The 19,768-nt window shown below is 49.2% G+C and overlaps 1 protein-coding gene across 1 annotated transcript in view; it reads left to right on the forward strand.

The window, feature by feature from the left end:
- st6galnac3 (ST6 N-acetylgalactosaminide alpha-2,6-sialyltransferase 3) overlaps nucleotides 1-19,768 on the forward strand; it is a 91,478-nt gene that overhangs the window by 17,217 nt on the left and 54,493 nt on the right. The window lies entirely within an intron of this gene.

The raw sequence follows: 19,768 nt of genomic DNA on the forward strand, positions 1-19,768 counted from the left end.
ATCAATCCAAGTCAATCATGCACAGTGGCGCAGCAGTAGAGTTACCGCCTCACAGCACCAGAGACCCGGGTTCGATCCTGACTACGGGTGCTGTCTGTACGGAGTTTGTATGTTCTCCCCGTGACCTGCATGGGTTTTGCTCCGGGATCTCTCACACTCCAAAGACTTTCAGGTTAGGCTTGGTCGAATTGTAAATTGTCCCTCGTGTGTGTAGGATAGTGTAAGTGTGCGGGGTTCGCTGGTCAGTGCTGTCTTGGTGGGCCGAAGGGCCTGTGTCCGCGCTGGATCTCTAAACCAAACTAAAACAAGCTGAAGTAACGAGGACATTGCGGGAAACTGGAGAGGAAATTGCGGGAGCCCTGGTTGAAATTCACGAGTCGTCCTTAAATACAGGAGAGATGCCAGAAGACTGGAGGGTTGTGCCTCTTTTCAAGAAGGGCTGCAGGGAAAATGCTGGGAACTATAGGCCTTAACATCTTATAGGTGAGAATATCTTTAGTTGGAAAGTTACTAGAGAGTACTAGAGAGGGACAAGTTATACAGGCATTTGGATGGGCAAGGGCTGATTAGGGATAGTCAGCATGGTTTTATACATGGGAGGCCGTGTCTCACAAATCTTGATTGATTTTTTTTGAAGACGTGACCATAAAGGTCGATGAGGGCAGAGCTGTAGATGTTGTGTACATGGACTTCAGTAAGGCGTTCGACAAGGTTCTGCATGGTAGGCTGCTCTGGAAGGTTCGATCGCATGGGACCCAAGGAGAGATAGCTGAATGGATAGCAAATTGGCTCCATGGAAGGAAGCAGAGGGTGATGGTGGAAGGTTGCTTCTCAGACTGGATGCCTGTGACTAGTGGTGTGCCTCAGGGTTCGGTGCTGGGCCCATTACTGTTTTTTTTCACCTACATCAATGAATTGGATGAGAACATACAGGGCAAGATTAGCAAGTTTGCTGATGATACAAAAGTTAGTGGTTTTGCAGATAGTGAAGATGGTTGTGAACGATTGCAGCAGGATCTGGATCGATTGGCCAGGTGGGCGGAGGAATGGTTGATGGAATTTAATACAGAGAAGTGTGAGGTGTTGCATTTTGGGATGTCGAACAAGGGCAGGACTGACACAGCAAATGGTAGGCCTATAGGTAGTGTTGTAGAGCAGAGGGATCTAGGAGTACAGGTGCATGGTTCCTTGAAGGTCGAGTCGCAGGTAGATAAGGTGGTCAAAAAGGCTTTTGGCACTTTGGCCTTCATCAGTCAGAGTATTGAATATAGAAGTTGGGAGGTCATGTTGCATTTGTATAAGATGTTGGTGAGACCGCATCTAGAATATTGTGTTCAGTTCTGGGCACCATGTTATAGGAAGGATATTGTCAAGCTTGAAAGGGTTCAGAAAAGATTTACGAGGATGTTGCCAGGACTAGAGGGTGTGAGCTATAGGGAGAGGTTGAGTAGGCTGGGTCTCTATGCCATGGAGCGTAGGAGGATGAGGGGTGATCTTATAGAGGTGTACAAAATCAAAGGAATAGATCGGGTAGATGCGCAGAATCTCTTGCCCAGAGTGGGGGAATCGAGGACCAGAGGACAAAGGTTCAAGGTGAAGGGGAAAAGATTTAGAAACATAGAAAATAGGTGCAGGAGTAGGCCATTCGGCCCTTCAAGCCAGCACCGCCATTCATTGCGATCATGGCTGATCGTCCCCTATCAATAACCCCTGCCTGCCTTCTCCCCATATCCCTTGACTCCACTAGCCCCTAGAGCTCTATCTAACTTTAATTTAATAGGAATCCGAGGGGTAACTTTTTCACACAAAGGGATGTGGGTGTATGGAACAAGCTGCCAGAGGAGGTAGTTGAGGCTGGGACTATCCCAACATTTAAGAAACAGTTAGACAGGTACATGGAAAGGACTGGTTTGGAGGGATAAGGACCAAGCGTAGGCAAGTGGGACTAGTATAGCTGGGACAATGTTGGCCAGTGTGGGCATGTTGGGCCGAAGGGCCTGTATCCACACTGTATCACTCTATGACTCTAAGTACGTAAAAAAGTTAGAGCAAAGGGGAAGATACAGAGTGGAAACTGAAGTTGAAAGCGTTAAATCCTTCCACCACTCGACCTCTGTCTCCTCCATTAAGATGCTCCTTATGACTAATCTCTTTCCCGAAACCTTTGGCCTCTGATTGAAATTTGTCTTCACCCGTCTCGATGCCTGAGAGTTGCAGGCCAATGGAAATAATTAACTTGTCAAATCTCTTCATTCTTCTGACTAACATCTTCACTGGCCTCTTCACCCTTTTCCTCTTCATCATTCCAAGGGGAAAACCTTGAGTTGTACTGTTCTCCTCCGATAGTTCCCATTATAACTTAATTTGCACAAGATAATAAACCCTTAGCTTCTATTATAAGTCACTCCGTAATAATTTACAGATCAGACATCAACCGCAATTATTCATTTGTTCCAAATCCTGGCACGATTCCCAGGATACTCACTCGACGATATTATGTGGGAAGAAAGGAGTGCGGGAGACGGAGGAACCGGAGCAGACCATGTTACCCATGGAGTCTGATGCACGATCTCCCTCTTCATTCTTCTCTCGTGGTCTGAAGAAGGGTCCCCACCCAAAACATCGCCTGCCCATTCTCACCACAGATGCGGGCTGACCCGCTGAGTTCCTTCAGCACTTTGTGTTTTGCTCAAGTCTCCAGCATCTAAAGTTCCTTGTGTCTCCCTTGTTCATTTACCGACCTTCATCCTATATCCCCTGCTATGCATGCAATTAATGTCATATTGACAGCTTACAACCCAGCGGCATGAATATTGATTTCTCTAACTTCAAGTAACCCTTGCATCGCCTCTCTCTCTGTCCCCCCCCCCCCCCTCCACCCATGTTGTACTAGTTTCACTGTCGTCCCGTTGAGTTTCATTATCTGTATACCCCATTATCACCTAGCCCACAGCCAACAATGGAGCATTGTAGGCTCCACCTTTCCTTGATCCTCGTGACTTTTTTGCATATCTTTCATTCATTTGTTCTATATCTCTCTACATCACCGGCCATACCTCTCGTTTCCCTTTTCCCTGACTCTCAGTCTGAAGAAGGGTCTCGACCCGAAGCGTCACCCATTCCTTCTCTCCAGAGATGCTGCCTGTCCCGCTGAGTTACCCCAGTTTTTTTGTGTCTATCTTCGGTTTAAACCAGCATCTGCGGTAGCCTTCTGGCGAATCTCATATTAATCTCGGCTTTGAACATTTCTGTGGGATTTTCAGCCCCAATAACACTTGGCAGATTGGAGATGGGCAGCAGGTAAGGTTGGTGAGGGGAAGTGGCAGTACCTGTACTCCAGATTTCCGGTTTTGTGAAGAGATGTTTTGTCGCAGCGGGTAGAGCTGCTGCCGCACAATGCCCGAGACCTAGGCTCAATCCTGGCCTCGGGTGCTGTCTGCGTGGAGTTTGCACGTTCTCTCTGGGTGCTCCGGTTTCCTCCCACATCCCAAAGACCGTAGGTTAATCGGCTTCTGTAAATTGCCTCGAGTCAGAGTCATGGAGTGACACAGTGTGGAAACAGGCCCTTCGGCCCAACTTGCTCACACCGGCCAACATGTCCCAGCTACACTTGTCCCACCTGCCAGGCTTGGTCCGTATCCCTCCAAACCTGTCCTATCCATGTACCTGTCTAACTGTTTCTTAAATGTTGCGTAGGATGTGCAGGGAATGGATGAGAAAGTGGGGTAACGTGGAACTAGCATGAATGGGTGATCGGACTCGGTGGGCCGAAGGGCCTGTTTCCTAACCGTATCACTAAAAAGAATGATACCTATCATCTTGAACAGCCTGGATCTGATATAAAGCTCGTTCGTGTTCTGGATTTGCCGGCCAAACTCCGAATCAGTATTGTTCTCTCATTTACCTGCTAATATACAGGAGGGTAGATGATTAATGAAATTAACAAAACGATCTATTAAAACAAATAACCGAAGGCAGGGAAGCTGCATTTCTAACTGGTACATCCACTATCACACAGGCAGGCAGTTACTCTCCACAACCAGTTTCTGCAACAGCCGACCTTACAATAGATAATAGATGTAGACAATAGACGAAATGTTTTCTAGTGATATAGAAATCAACGCCATTGGCGCCTCTGAGAAGTAAAGGGGACCTGGCATGGGGGGTGAGGGGGGGCTACTGAGAACTAAAGGAGCCCCGGTGTAGGGGAGGGGCCACAGAGAACAAAGGGGTCACGGCGTGGGGGGAACGGAGAAGGGACCAACCTTTCTTAAATAGTGATGGACACAAAATGCTGGAGTAACTCAGCGGGACAGGCAGCATCTCTGGAGACAAGGAATGGGTGATGTTTTGGGTCGAGAGCCAAAATGAGACCCAGAGATAAGGAAGTGTAAGGTGTTAAAATGAGACAAAAGGGGATGTGGATCAAGGAACATGTAGAATAGATCACTGTTAGTTAGGAGAAGGTTTACAACAAAGCAAACAGAGATAAAATGTACTGTAAACAAGGACAGTCTGATGAGCCGGAGAACTAGGGGGGGGATGGAGAGAGAGGGAAAACAAGGGCTACTTGAAGTTAGAGATGTCAACATCCATACCGCTGGGGTGTAAGCTGCCTAAGCGAAATCTGCGGACAGAAAGGTCAGCGTGGGAATGGGAGGGGGAGTTAAAGTGTTTGGCAACTGACAGCCGGCAACCTCAGAGTATTTTTTGTAACTTTGTTGTGCCTTTGTGGCGCCTGTTTCGTGTACCCAGTATGCAAAAACAAAGACTTTCACTGTACCTTATAAAATATCATCACCGCATGGTATAATTCGTAGCGTGACACGGTATAATTGACATGGTATAATTCTTATTACATACCACACAAATGCTTCATTGTCCATCCCATCAATCATCTTAAGTATATCAATTAATCATTTACACTCCAGACACGATAAGCCTCGAATTTGTTATTTCGTTTTGCAATTTAAACAGAGAGGCACGGTGGCGCAGCGGTAGAGCTGCTGCCTTACAGCGCCAGAGACCCGGGTTCGATCCTGACTACAGGTGCCGTCTGTATGGAGTTTGTACGTTCTCCCCGTACGTGACCACCTGGGTTTTCTCCGGGTGCTCCGGTTTCCTCAAACACTCCAAGGACGTCCAAGATTGTAGGTTAATTGTCCGGTAAAAATAGATAATTGTCGCCAGTGTGTGTTGGATAGTGCTAGTGTATGGGGATTGCTGGTCGGTGCAGACTCGGTGGGCCGAAGGGCCTGTTTCAGCACTGTATCTCTAAACTAAACTAAATATTCAAGTATTGTATTATCTGAATGATTGGGTAGTAAACGAACAAAAAGCTTTTCACTGTATCTCAGTACACGTGACTATTAGATGTGAAGCCTAAATTTAGATGTGAACTTTGTGATGGTCATGATGAGCTCTCTTCTCCAGAGATGCTACCTGACCCGCTGAGTTACTCCAGAATGTTGTGTCCATCTTCTCAAACAGCAGTCTGTTTCATGAAGATACTCTCACAATGCAAATAGATACATTTTAGTTTAGACACAAGAAGCTGGAGTAACTCAGCAGGACAGGCAGCATCTGTGGAGAGACGTTTCGGGTCGAGACCATCTGAAAAATACTGAGTTAAGGGCCTGTCCCACGAGCATGCGACTGCATGCGGCAAGCGCGACCAAACCGGAAGCGGGGGCCGCACGGAGGTCGAGTGATCCCGTACGAGTTGACGTGAAGTTCGAGCGAAGTCCACGGGAAGTTCGCGCTAGGCGTACGCCGTCAAGACGCTGCGTACGGCATCGAGACGCTGCGCACGCCCGTCGAGGCGGTGGGTACGGCCTCAATGCGGCTGCGGGCCGGCAGGCCGTTGCCGCGCGGAATTTTTGAACACTGTCAGTTTTTCGGAGCCCCGCGCGATGTCGGGACCAGCTCCGCACAACTCCAGACGAGGCCGTACGGCTCAAGCGACCACGTTAGGTCGCGCTTGCCGCTTGCAGTCACACGCTCGTGGGGCAGGACCTTTACTCCAGCATTTTGTGTCTACCGTCCTATACAAGTTTAGTTTAGAGATACAGTGTGGAATCAGGCCCTTCGGCCCACCAATTCCGCGCCGACCAGCGATCCCCTCAGATTAACACAATTTACAATTACACCAAGCCAATTAATCTACAAACCTGCTCGTCTTTGGAGCGTGGGAGGAAACCAAAGGTCCCGGAGAAAACATACGCAGGGCACGGGGAGAATGTACAAACTCCGTACAGACAGCACCGGTAGTCAGGATGGAACCCTGGCCTCTGGCGCTGTAATGCCCCTGTCCCACTTAGGAAACCTGATCGGATACCTCTGAAGAATTTGCGCCCCACCCAAGGTTTCCGTGCGGTTCCCGGAGGTTGCAGGTGGTTGCCGGAGGTTGCAGGTAGTGGAAGCAGGTAGGGAGACTGACAAAAACCTTCGGGAACCTCCAGGAACCTTGCGTGCGGCGGAAAGTCTCCAGAGGTTTCCGTTCAGGTTTCCTAAGTGGGACAGGGGCTTTAGGCAGTAGCTCTACCCATTACACCACCGTGCCACCTAGCGTTCCAGTATTTTGACCCAACAGCTTAACATAACGGTAGGCGGCGCGACTCTCGTCTGCAGCGGCCTCTGCAGTCCGTCTGCGTTTTTATTATTTTATGTCTATGTTTTTATGTAGTTTTTGTTATTTTTTGTTGGGGTATGTGTGTGGGGGGGTGGGGGTGGTGTGGGGGGGTTGGGGGTAACTTTTAAATCTCTCCCTGCACGGGAGACCCGACCTTTTCTTTGTCGGGTCTCCGTTGTCGTTGGGGCTGCAACGAGGAGCGGCCTCCAACAGGAAGACCGGGGACTCTGGTGCCAACTACTCACCGTCGCGGAGCTGGCCGAGTCCAGAGCGGGTGGAGCTGTGGTGGACGCTGCTGCGGCCCGACCCCCGGGGATTCGGTGGCTGCAACTGCGGGTTTGGCGGACGGCACCGGGAGCCCGCGGGTACCTGGAGGGAGACCGCTTTTCAGGGCTCCCGCAATGGCGACTTCTCCCGCCCGAGTTGCGGGGTTGAAGAGCACCTGGAGTGGGGCCTACATCACCGCCCCGCGCGGCTTGGAATCGCGGCGGGTCTCTGCGAGCGCACGCCGGGGGCTCTAACACCAAGACCCGGTGTGCGACCTTGCATCACCCGGCGTGGCTTAAATGGCCACGGGACAATTCGCCATCGCCCGCCGGGGGCTTTGACTTTGACTCTGACATCGGGGGGGAGAGCGCAGTGGAGAGAGAAGTTTTTTTGGCCTTCCATCACAGCAATGTGATGGATGTTTATGTAAATTATGTTGTGTCTTGGGTCTATTTGTTTGTAATGTATGGCTGCAGAAACGGCATTTCGTTTGGACCTCAAGGGGTCCAAATGACATTAAATTGAATTGAATTGAATTGAATTGAATAACAAAGATATACATCTAAATAAGGGTTTTGCTGATGATCCAGAAGGATATCTGGATGTACATTGTTCCCAGACACCTGCTGTCAATAAGAAAATGTTGGATTGTAACAGAAATAGTTGAGAATGTAGTGTCAGGACTTTATGAAAATCACCATACAGTCAAGCAGAATCAACACAATTTTATGGAAAGGAAATTGATTTGATTTCTTCAAGGATGTAGCAAGCAGAGTGGTATTGATATTGGTTTATTATTGTTGTGTGTAACGAGTTACAGTGACATATTTGGTTTGCGTGCTATCCAGTCAAATCAGATTGTACATGAGTACAATCAAGCCACACAATAGACAATAGACAATAGGTGCAGGAGTAGGCCATTCGGCCCTTCGATCCAGCACCGCCATTCTATGTGATCATGGCTGATCATCCCCAATCAGTACCCCGTTCCTGCCTTCTCCCCATATCACCTGACTCCACTATCTTTAAGAGTCCTATCTAGCTCTCTCTTGAAAGCATCCAGAGAACCTGCCTCCACCGCCCTCTGAGACAGAGAATTCCACAGACTCACCACTCTCTGTGAGAAAAAGTGTTTCCTCGTGTCCTTTCTAAACGGCTTACTCCTTATTCTTAAACTGTGGCCCCTGGTTCTGGACTCCCCCCAACATCGGGAACATGTTTCCTGCCTCTAGTGAGTCCAAACCGTTAACAATCTTATATGTTTCAATGAGATCCCCTCTGGTCCTTCTAAACTCCAGAGTGTACAAGCCCAGCTGCTCCATTCTCTCAGCATATGACAGTCCCGCCATTCCGGGAATTAACCTTGTAAACCTACGCTGCACTCCCTCAATAGCAAGAACAGTACAGCAGGAAGTACAAAGAGAAAGAGCATAGTTTAGTTTAGTTTAGAGATACAGCACGGAAACAGGCCCTTCTTGCGCGTTCCCCCCGTGACCTGCGTGGGTGACGTTTCGGCTCGGGACCCTTCTTCAGAGTTAGTCTTGGCATCATGTTCGGCACAGACATTGTGGGCCAAGGGGCCTGTTTGTCTAAAGAAGGGTCCCGACCCAAAACGACACCCATCCGTTTTCTCCAGAGATGCTGCCTGACCCACTGAGTTACTCCAGCACTTTGTGTCTATCTTTGGTATAAACCAGTACCTGCGGTTTCTGACTGTTAGTTTAGTTTAGTTTAGAGATACAGCGTGGAAACAGGCCCTTCGGCCCGCTGTGTCCCCGCCGGCCAGCGATCCCCGCACACTAACACTACCCTACGCACACTAGGGACAATTTACATTTATACCAAGCCAATTAACTTACAAACCTGCACGCCCTTGGAGTGTGGAGGAAACCGGAGATCTCGGAGAAAGCCCACGCAGGTCACGGGAGTCAGGATCGAACCCGGGTCTCTGGCGCTGTAAGGCAGCAACTCTACCGCTGCACCATATAGTGTTACAGCATTCTAGATGCGCACCCATTCCCTCCCTTCCCCCTCCCTCTCGTCCCCTTCCACCGACGTTCCTTCCTCCGGCTTCACATTTCACGCCGTTTCTATCCTCATCTCACGCTTTTTGTCTCTTCGTCTCGGGCCTTTGTCTAATCAAAACCCCCCGTCGCCTGTATCCACCTATCGCTCGCTAGACTTTGTCCTGCGTCCACCTCTCTTCCAGCTTTCTTCGCCCCCTCTCCGGTCAACACCGCAATCAGTCTGATGACGGGCACATTCAGGGAGCTATGGACCTGGAGCCCGAGATCCCTCTGTACATTAATGCTGCGGTATAGTTGCTGCCTTACAGCGCCAGAGACCCAGGTTCGATCCTGACTACAGGTGCTGTCTGTACGTAGTTTGTACGTTTTCATCGTGACCTGCGTGGGTTTTGTCTGTTAGCTTCGGGTTTCCCCCCCACGCTACAAAGCCCGACAGGTTTGTAGGTTAATTGGCTTGGTATAAATGTAAATTGTCCCTAGTGTGTACTGGGTAGTGTAAATGTGCGTGGATCACTGGTTGGTGCAGACTCGGTGGGCCGAAGGGTCTGTTTCTGCTCTGTATCTCTAAAACTAAACTACGCTGACCACACGAGCCTCGGTAGAATTCACCTGCCGTATTTTGCAATTTGGCCGTGGGAATGGTTAGACCTAACCAGGAGGGGAGGGTGGGGGGAGCCATGGAGTGATACGGTGCGGGAACAGGCCCTTCGGCCCAACTTGCCCACACTGGCCAACAATGTCCCAGTTACACTAGTCCCACTTGCCTGCGCTTGGTCCGTATCCCTCCAAACCTGTCCTATCCATGTACCTGTCTAACTGTTTCTTAAACGTTGAGATAGTCCCAGCCTCAACTACCTCCTCCGGCAGCTCGTCCGTACACCCACCACCCTTTGTGTGAAAAAGTTACCCCTCGGATTCCGATTAAATCTATTCCCCTTCACCGTGAACCTATGTCCTCTGGTCCTTGATTCCCCAACTCTGGGCAAGAGACTCTGTGCATCTACCCGATCTATTCCTCTCATGGTTTTGAATCTTGATGTATGTCTCAACTGCAAGCTGGAAGCATCTGTTGCTTCTGATCCATGGCGCTCAGAGACAGAACCTCGTGTAATAGACAACAGAGTTGACGCTGTGGATTTCAAGGACATGAGAAATAAACTCAACAAATAGGTTTACTCACCTGAGCCCCGAACTTGCGTTTGGTTGTCAGCTCACTGGATCGGAATTGCACTCTTGAGTCCTTCGAAGCTGTCAGACTGTTGTATTAACATCAAGCTCGATGCATCCTTCAATGGAATGATATCCTACTTCCCAGACATGAGGCATTTAGAAGGGTAGGAAAGACAAGTTGCCTTTCCCGGCAATTTTTCGGAATAGTCCGTCAGCACTCCTGCCAGAAACGTCACCCGGATAGCTGTCAGCTGAGACAGTTACGGAGAGGTCAGTCTGCTAATGCGTGCGTGATTAGCTATTTCTCATTTAAAGCCAGATTGATCGGAGAATGCTAAATACACCCTCACCATTTTCCTCCTTTATTCAATCCTTGACGACTAGGGCACAGAGAGCGTCTCGGTGGTGCAGCGGGTAGAGCTGCTACCTCAGACACCAAAGACCTGTGTTTAGTCCTCTGGATTATTTGTACGATGGCATTAACATTATTGGCGGCATGGTAACACAGCTGATGGAGCTCAGTTTAGTTTAGCTTAGAGATACAGCGCGGAAACAGGCCCTTCAGCCCACCGAGTCCGAGCCGACCAGCGATCGCCGCACTCTAACACAAGCCTATACACACCAGGGACATATTACACCTATACCAAGTATACCAACCCAAGCCAATTGGCCTACAAACCTGTACGTCTTTGGAGTGTGGGAGGAAACCGAAGATCCCAGAGAAAACCCACGCGGTCATGGGGAGAACGTGCAAACTCCGCACAGACAGCGCGCAGTCCCACAGATGCGGGGATCAAACCTGCGTCTCGGGCGCTGTAAAGCCGCAACTCTACCGCTGCGCCACCGTGATCGCCCTAGCTTATGGAACGACCGTTCCGAAGCTTGATAATAGAGGGGAGGAAGCTGTTCCTCAGTCTGGTGGTGCACGCTTTCAGGCTTCTGTACCTTCTGCCGGACGTGAGCAGGGAGAGGAAGGAATGGCCAGGGTGGGACAAGTCTTTGTTTATGTTGGTTGCTGTGGGGATACTATGTGGGGGGGGGGGGGTACTCAGTGGGAGACTTGCTCACATGTAAACATCTTCACTACATGGCACTCTCTTAAGTACATCGCTGGAGTATCAGGTTGACTATGTCTTTAAGACTAGGATAGACCTGAACAAACCATTGGACTAGTTTAGTTTTGAGATAAGATTAGAAACAGGCCCTTCGGCCCACCGAGTCCAAGTCGACTATTATATTTCTGTGTGCGTGCGTGTGTGTGTGTGTCTGTGTCTGTGTGTGTGTTTGTGTGTGTGTGTTCTATTTGTTTGTGTGCGTTTCTGTGTGTGTGTTTGTGTGTGTGCTTGCATGTATGTCTGCATGCGTGTGTCTGCGTGTGTGTGTGTGTATGTTTGTACGTGTGTGCGCATGTGCGTGCATGTGTGCGCTTGTTGTGTGCGTGCGTGTCTGTGAGTTTGTTTATGTGTGTTTATGTGTATGTGTTTTGTTTGTGTGTGTGTGTATGTGTGTTTGTGTGTGTGTGTGTTTGTGTGTGTGTGCGTGCGTGTCTGTGTGTGTGTGTATGTGTGTGTGGGTGTGTGTGTGTGCATGTGCGTGCGTGTGTGTGCGGGTGTGTGTGTGTGTGTGTGTGCGCGCATGCGTGTGTGTGTGCGTGTGCGTGTGCGTGCGCGTGTGCGTGTGTGTGTGTGTGCGTGTGTGTGTGTGTGTGTGTGCGCGTGTGCGTGTGCGTGTGTGTGTGCGTGCGTGTGCACGTGCGTGTGCGTGTGTGTGTGCGTGTGCGTGTGCGGGTGTGTGCGTGTGCGTGTGTGTTTGTGCGGGTGTGTGCATGTGCGTGTGTGTGTGTGTGTGTGTGCGTGTGCGGGTGTGCGTGTGTGCGCGTGTGCGCGTGTGTGCGTGTGTGTGTGCGCGTGTGTGTGCGTGTGTGTGTGTGTGTGCATGTGTGTGTGTGTGTGTGCGTGCGTGCGTGCGTGTGTGTGCGCGTGCGTGCGTGCGTGTGTGTGCGTGCGTGCGTGTGTGTGTGTGTGCGCGTGTAAAACTGCTGTATCAGCACAATGTTGAAGGATGCCCGACAGAGCGTGTGTGCGGTAAATATAAAAGGGGCAGGAAGCTGGTGTGTCTGCGGACCCGACTGACCTGTGGAACAAACTAACGTTGATAGACGGAGCCTGTATTGATTTTGGGATTGATTATATTTTAATGTGACCTGTAGAAAGCCTGACACGTTGGCCATTAATCATCATCATTGGATTAAGCGTATGCCCTGCGAACAGCTTTTTGCCCTAATTGTGATGTCGGACTGTGAGCACATTGCTTGCATAAGCTTTTCCCAGCAAGTTTGGTCTAAGGAATTAAAGGATAATGTATGGAACTGGGCCGAGAATGCAGTTAATTCTATATCCTATTTTTAATGTCTCGCATGTACTTCAATTATAGTGATTTATGATGTGCGGAGGGTGGGTGGAGGTCAAAACGGGACCCATTAATATGCAAGAGCCCATTTAAAATATAATTTGACAACCGAAATTTTCATTAAAGTGATTAAACTTCACGAACTGCTCCAACGGCAAGAGTGATTTGACAAAATTGACTTTAATTCTGTGGCATTGCAGAGTCAGGGCTTCCGACGTTTCAGTTCAGATCAGTTCGGTTTAGTTTAATTTATTGCCACGTGCACTGAGGTACAGCGAAAAACTGTTTGTTGCCAGCTACGCAGTCACAGAAAGACAATGCATGATTACAATCGAGCCATTTACAGTGTACAGGTACATGACAAGGAAATAACGTTTAGTGCAAGGTAAAGCCAGCAAAGTCCGATCAAGGATAGTCCGAGGGTCATCAAAGAGGTAGATCGTAGTTCAGGACCACTCTCTAGTTGCGGTAGGATGATTCAGTTGCCTGGTAACAGCTGGGAAAATACTGGAGGTGTGTGCTTTTCCATCACATTCCCAACATGGAGCTTCCACACTTGGATAGAGTGGATGTGGAGAGGATGTTTCCACTAGTGGGAGAGTCTAGGACCAGAGGGCATAGCCTCAGAATTAAATCTCCTTCCTTAATAGGAAGGAGATGAGTAGGGATTTTTTTTTAGTCAGAGGGTGGTGAACCTGTGGAATTCTTTGCCACAGAAGGCCGTGGAGGCCAAGTCAATGGATACTTTGAAGGCAGAGATAGATGGATTCCTGGTTGGTACAGGTGTCAGGGGTTAAGGGGGAAGGCAGGAGAATGGGGTTGAGAGGGAAAGATAGATCAGCCATGATTGAATGGCGGAGGAGGCTTGATGGGCCTAATGGCTTAATTCTGCTCAGAGCATTTATGAATTTGTGAATTTCCAAGGAAGATCCACAGTTGCCATTCGGCTATCCCACCATAAGACGCCAGAACCACAAGAACGTTTTTAGTTTAGTGCGGCACGGTGGCGCAGTGGTAGAGCTGCTGCCTTACAGCGTCAGACCCGGGTTCGATCCTAACTACGGGTGCTGTCTGTACGGAGTTTGTACGTTCTCCCCGTAACCTGCGTGGGTTTTCTCCGAGATCTCCAGTTTCCTCCCACACTCCAAAGACCTACAGTTGGCTTGCTATAATTGTAAATTGTCACCTTGTGTGTGTAGGATAATGTTAGTGTGCGGGGATCGCTGGTCGGCGCGACTTGGTGGGCCGAAGGGCCTGTTTCCGCGCTGTATCTCCGAAATAAATTGAACTAAACCTTAAGGAAAAAAACAGACACAAAGTGCTGGAGTATCTTCGTGGGTCAAGCAGCATTTCTGGAGATAAAGGATAGGTGAGGTTTCGTTTCGGCACCTTTCAGCCCCCTCTGTAGTCCTGATCCAAAAGGTCACCTTTCCTATTTCTCCAGAGGTGCTGCCTGAACCGCTGAGTTACTCCAGCACTTTATGTCTACCTGTGGTATAGCCAGTATCTGCAGTATTTTGTTTCTTAAGAATTTAAGATATTTTATTTTAGTTAAACAAGAAATGAATGATTGATTGAATGAATGAATGAATGAATGAATGAATGAATGAATGAATGAATGAATAAGTTTATTGGCCAAGAATATTCACATACAAGGAATTTGCCTTGGTGCTCCACAAGTGACAACACGACATACAATAAACCATTAAGAATAAAACATAAAACATTAATCATTAATAATAAAACATTATAGTTTAAACATGTGAATTTAATAAAATACCAGAGTAAAAGGAGGCTACAGATTTTTGGTTGTTGAGTAGAGCTACTACTCGTGGAAAAACAAGCTGTTTTCATGTCTGGCTGTGACAGCTTTGACAATCCGGAGTCGCCTTCCAGAGGGAAGTGATTCAAAGAGTTTGTGGCCAGGGTGAGAGGGGTCAGAGAAGATCTTGCCCGCTCGCTTCCTGGCCCTTGCAGTGTACAGTTCGTCAATGGAGGGAAGGTTGCAGCCAAAAACCTTCTCAGCTGATCGGACGATTCGCTGCAGCCTCCGGATGTCGTGTTTGGTGGCTGAGCTGCAGATATTGACACAGAGTGTTGAAGGAACTCAGTGGGTCAGGCAGCATTTGTGGGGGGAAGTGGACAGAGTACATTTCGGGTCGGGGCCCCTTCAGCGATGAGATCGGATTACATTTTTCTTTCAAGGATTCAGTGATTCAACTTATCGATTCAATTCAATGATTCAGTGATACTTTATTAATACATGTACCTATGTACAGTGAAATGCTTTGTGTTGCACACAACCCGATAACATGATACAGCAGGCAATACGCCCAGACAATATGCAATACGTGGCTGGGTGAATGATGAGTTGGCCCGGGTGCTGGACTGCACACAAAGCCCAGCCGGCGGGCCAGCTGAGGAGTTCTGGCCCGGGCCGCGCGGCGTCACGCGCAAAGTCCGGCGCCCCATCCAACCCGTGAACCGATGATCAGCCATGAGAAGGAGGGGTGGTGGTGGTGTCGGCGGTAAGCGAAGGTCCGAAGGTCAGACAGCTGGCCGGGCTGCCGACCGACGAGGCCACGGGTGAGGTGCTGCTGCTGCTGCTGCTGCTGCTGCTGCACTCCATGGGCTGCACTACGTTGGGGAGGGTGAGGCGGGGCCGGACGTGGCGCTGTTTGCCGCCTGAAAGTGGAACTTCAACACTTTCCCCTCTCCTATGTAACCTCTCGCCCTGACAAAGGAATCAGGAAGTCGGGGCAATGTCAACAAACTTCAAGAGGCAAGAGCATTTTATTGTCATGTGTCCTAGATAGAACAATGACATTCTTACTTGCAGCAGCACTACTGAATATGTAAACATAGTACACTGTAAACAATATAATAGCCAAGAAAAAGTTCAGTATATGTATAAATACACATATACTCTCACATACACACATGCATATATATATATACACACATATACACACATACATACATGCATACAAACAGGCACATGCACACACGTATATATATTATTACACCATGTAATGACGAAGGGTCTCGACCCGAAACGTCACCTATCCCTTCGCTCCATAGATGCTGCCTCACCCGCTGAGTTTCTCCAGCATTTTTGTCTACCCCCGTAATGGCTTGCATCTTGGTGAACATTAATCTCTGCTGTTGCTTGGTAAGAACAAGGGAATTAGTAACAGGCTCTGTAGGACCGGAAGGACCCTCGCACCATTGCTAATTGGCCCGTTGGTGAGGCTGAGCACTAATTTAGTAACAGCATTCTCAGCAGGGCGTGCGTCGGGAACGGTGTGGGAATGAGAGCGATGCTTCACAGGGAAAGCACTCAGATGGTCGTGCCGATTAAAATCCCATTAAAAACAGATTAGTGACTATATTTGGCATTCCCTGCAGGTGTTATTTTTCCCCGTTTCCTACCGATGGTGGGCAGTCTTTTTCCAATCACGCACGGGACCTCAACCAACAGTACATTGTTCCATTGTGCCTCCCAAACTCAGCACTGTTCCGCAGCTCTCCTGATTATGGCCCATTCATCAGGTTGCAGTTCGACATGCCTTATTGCATTTTGTTCTTATCCCTTTGCTTAGGAGCAAAGAGGTCCTTCTGCAGTTGTACAGGGCCCTAGTGAGACCACACCTGGAGTATTGTGTACAGTTTTCCTCCCCTAATTGAGGAAGGACATTCTTGCTATTGGGGGAGTGCAGCGTAGGTTTACAAGGTTAATTCCGGGGATGGCAGGACTGTCATACGCTGAGAGAATGGAGCAGCGTGGTTTGTACACTCTGGAGTTTAGAAGGATGAGAGGGAATCTTATATGCCCCTGTCCCACTTAGGAAACCTGAACGGAAACCTTTGGAGACTTTGCGACCCACCCAAGATTTCCGTGCGGTTCCCGGAGGTTGCAGGTGGTTGCCGGAGGTTGCAGGTAGTGGAAGCAGGTAGGGAGACTGACAAAAACCTCCGGGAACCGCACGGAAACCTTGGGCGCAAAGTCTCCAGAGGTTTCCGTTCAGGTTTCCTAAGTGGGACAGGGGCATTATTGAAACATATAAGACTATTAAGGATTTGGACACGCTAGAGACAGGAAACATGTTCCTGATATTGGGGGAGTCCAGAACCAGGGGCCACAGTTTAAGAATAAGGGGTAAGCCATTTAGAACGGAGATGTGGAAACACTTTTTCACGCAGAGAGTGGTGAGTCTGTGGAATTCTCTGCCTCAGAGGGCGGTGGAGGCCGGCTCTCTCTTGGCGTTCCCCAAGGCTCCGTACTCGGCCCCCTCCTCTTCATCATCTACATCCTCCCCCTTGATCAGATACTCCACCACTTCAACCTGGACTTCTACTGTTACGCCGATGACACCCAGATCTACCTCGGCACCAAAACCCCCCACAACCCCCCCCTCTCCCATATCAACTCCTGTTTGTCAGCTATAAAAACCTGGATGCAACATAACTTCCTCAAACTCAACAGCGATAAAACAGAATTCCTACTCATAGGCTCCAAATCCACACTCAGCAAAATCAATAACCCCACTCTCTCCCCATCTCCCCAGGCCCGTAACCTTGGCGTGATCTTTGATTCCACCCTCTCCCTTGAGCCTCACATCCGCCATGTCATTAAAACCTCCTTCTTTCACCTCCGCAACATCGCCAAAATCAGACCCTCTCTCACACCTCCCGCTGCTGAAAGACTCATCCATGCCTTCATCTCCTCCCGACTGGAGTATTGCAACTCACTTCTCCTTGGCATCAGCTCCACCTACATCAACCGACTCCAGCTGGTCCAGAACGCAGCCGCCCGACTCATCACCCACACCAAATCCTGGCATCACATCACTCCAGTCCTCAAACAACTTCACTGGCTTCCCATCTCCCACCGGATCACCTACAAAATCCTGGTCCTCACCTACAAAGCCCTCCATCATCTGGCCCCCCCATATCTCACTGACCTCCTCTCCCCCTACCAACCCTCACGGTCCCTCAGATCCACATCTGCCAGTCTCCTCTCCATCCACAAATCCAACCTCCGCAGTTTTGGGGACAGAGCCATCTCCAGGGCAGCTCCCAGGCTCTGGAACTCCCTCCCCCAACTGATCCACAATTCCGTGTCCCTCACCATCTTCCAGTCCCGCCTCAAGACCCATCTCTTCACCTCTGCCTATCCTTAGCCCCACGTCCCCCTCCCTTTTCATCTGTGCTTGAATTGCCTCATATAGTGATTTGAATTGAATTCTGTCTTTACTTTGTGTACTAGTCATGTCTCTACTATTTATTTCATTCCGCTTACATGTTTTTCCTCTACTTGCTAAATTTTTGTAAGGTGTCCTTGAGACTCTTGAAAGGCGCCCATAAATAAAATGTATTATTATTATTATTATTATTATACTATCAAGAGAGAGCTAGATAGGGCTCTTAAAGATAGAGGAGTCAGAGGATATGGGGAGAAGGCAGGAACGGGGTACTGATTGTGGATGATCAGCCATGATCACATTGAATGGCTCAAAGGGCCGAATGGCCTACTCCTGCACCTATTGTCTATTGTCTGTTGTCTATTGTCATTCAGCCCCTTAGCAAACGTGTGTTCACTGGTCAAGATGTCCCATCCACTCCATTTTACTCAGTGCCCAACAGGTCCACCACCGATTTTCCGGCGCCCTTAGTTCCAGAGCCTCCGAGAACGATACGATACCGGAACGTTCCGCCTAGGCCGCCGAGGGGCCCAGATACCGGCCGGCAAAGTCGGCCTCAGGCGTCGGCTATGGGAACGGATCTGCCGGCTTGGGCCGGGCCGGAGTTCCAGAGCCCCGGCCGCAGGGGGGGGGGGCAAATTCCACCCGCCGATTGGCCGCGGAAATCCCGATGAGGCCGAGATCGGCCGCCTCACCCGACCTGGGGGACACATTTTCAGGGGGAGGAACTCTCAGAGAGGATTTCGAGTGCACTCTTGAAATGTTGTCCGGATTACAGGAGGTGACAGACCAGCACTTGCTGGAACATCGATGGTGGGCCTGGACTTAACAGGCATTGAATGTAAGAGTCGGAAAGACTAGATGGAGCATGATGCAGAGGAAGCACAGTTTATACAGAGACAATAGGGCAAATGTGCACAGTCCCCAGCATTCTGGAAGCAAGTACTTGAAGGCATATATGTTTTAGGGGATAGGGTAAAGAGGAACCTGCCGGGCAACATTTTCAACCCACAGCCACCCAGCACGCAGACTGTTCTCCTTGTTACCGCTGGAATTCAGAGGATTGAGGGGGGATCTTATAGAAACTTACAAAATTCTTAAGGGGTTGGACAGGCTAGATGCAGGAAGATTATTCCCGATGTTGGGGGAAGTCCAGAACTAGGGGGTCACAGTTTAAGGATAAGAGGGAAATCTTTTAGGACCGAGATGAGAAAATCATTTTTTACACAGAGGGTGGTGAATCTGTGGAATTCTCTGCCACAGAAGGTAGTTGAGGCCAGTTCATTGGCTAGATTTAAGAGGGAGTTAGATGTGGCCCTTGTGGCTAAAGGGATCAGGGGGTATGGAGAGAAGGCAGGGATGGGATACTGAGTTGGATGATCAGCCATGATCATATCGAATGGCGATGCAGGCTCGAAGGGCCGAATGGCCTACTCCTGCACCTATTTTCTATGTATGTTTCTATGTCAGGCAGACGATACAGGAGCATGGCTGCACGCACCACCAGACTTAAGAACAGCTTTTATCATCATGCCACAGGCTTCTGAACTCATAAACACATCATATATGTTTATTATTTGATTTATTATTGTCTTTTACCTACCATTGTAACTCTTATCTTAACCTTTTTTTTTTACCTTCATTTTATCCTTGTAATATCATTGCTGAGGCGGCCCGTTGTCTTGTCAAACACATTTCATTGCACCGTTGACCCTGTGTTAACCTACACATGACAATAAAAACTGAACTGAACTGATATATTTTTTCCCATTGTGGTGAACACCAAGGTCGGTGGGTGTATGGAACAAGCTGCCAGAGGAGGTAGTTGAGGCTGGGACTATCCCAATGTTTAAAGAAACAGTTAAGGGCCTGCCCCACGAGCATGCGACTCCATATGGCAAGTGCGACCTAACGTGGTCGCTTGAGCCGTATGGAGTTGTGCGGAGCTGGTCCCGACACCGTGCGGGGCTCCGAAAAACTGACCGTGTTCAAAAATTGCCGGCCCGCAGCCGCCTCGACGCCGTGCGCAGCGTCTTGACGCCGTACGTCACGCGCGATCT

The sequence above is a fragment of the Amblyraja radiata genome, chromosome 10, assembly GCF_010909765.2.
Source record: "Amblyraja radiata isolate CabotCenter1 chromosome 10, sAmbRad1.1.pri, whole genome shotgun sequence".
Classification (NCBI taxonomy): domain Eukaryota; kingdom Metazoa; phylum Chordata; class Chondrichthyes; order Rajiformes; family Rajidae; genus Amblyraja; species Amblyraja radiata.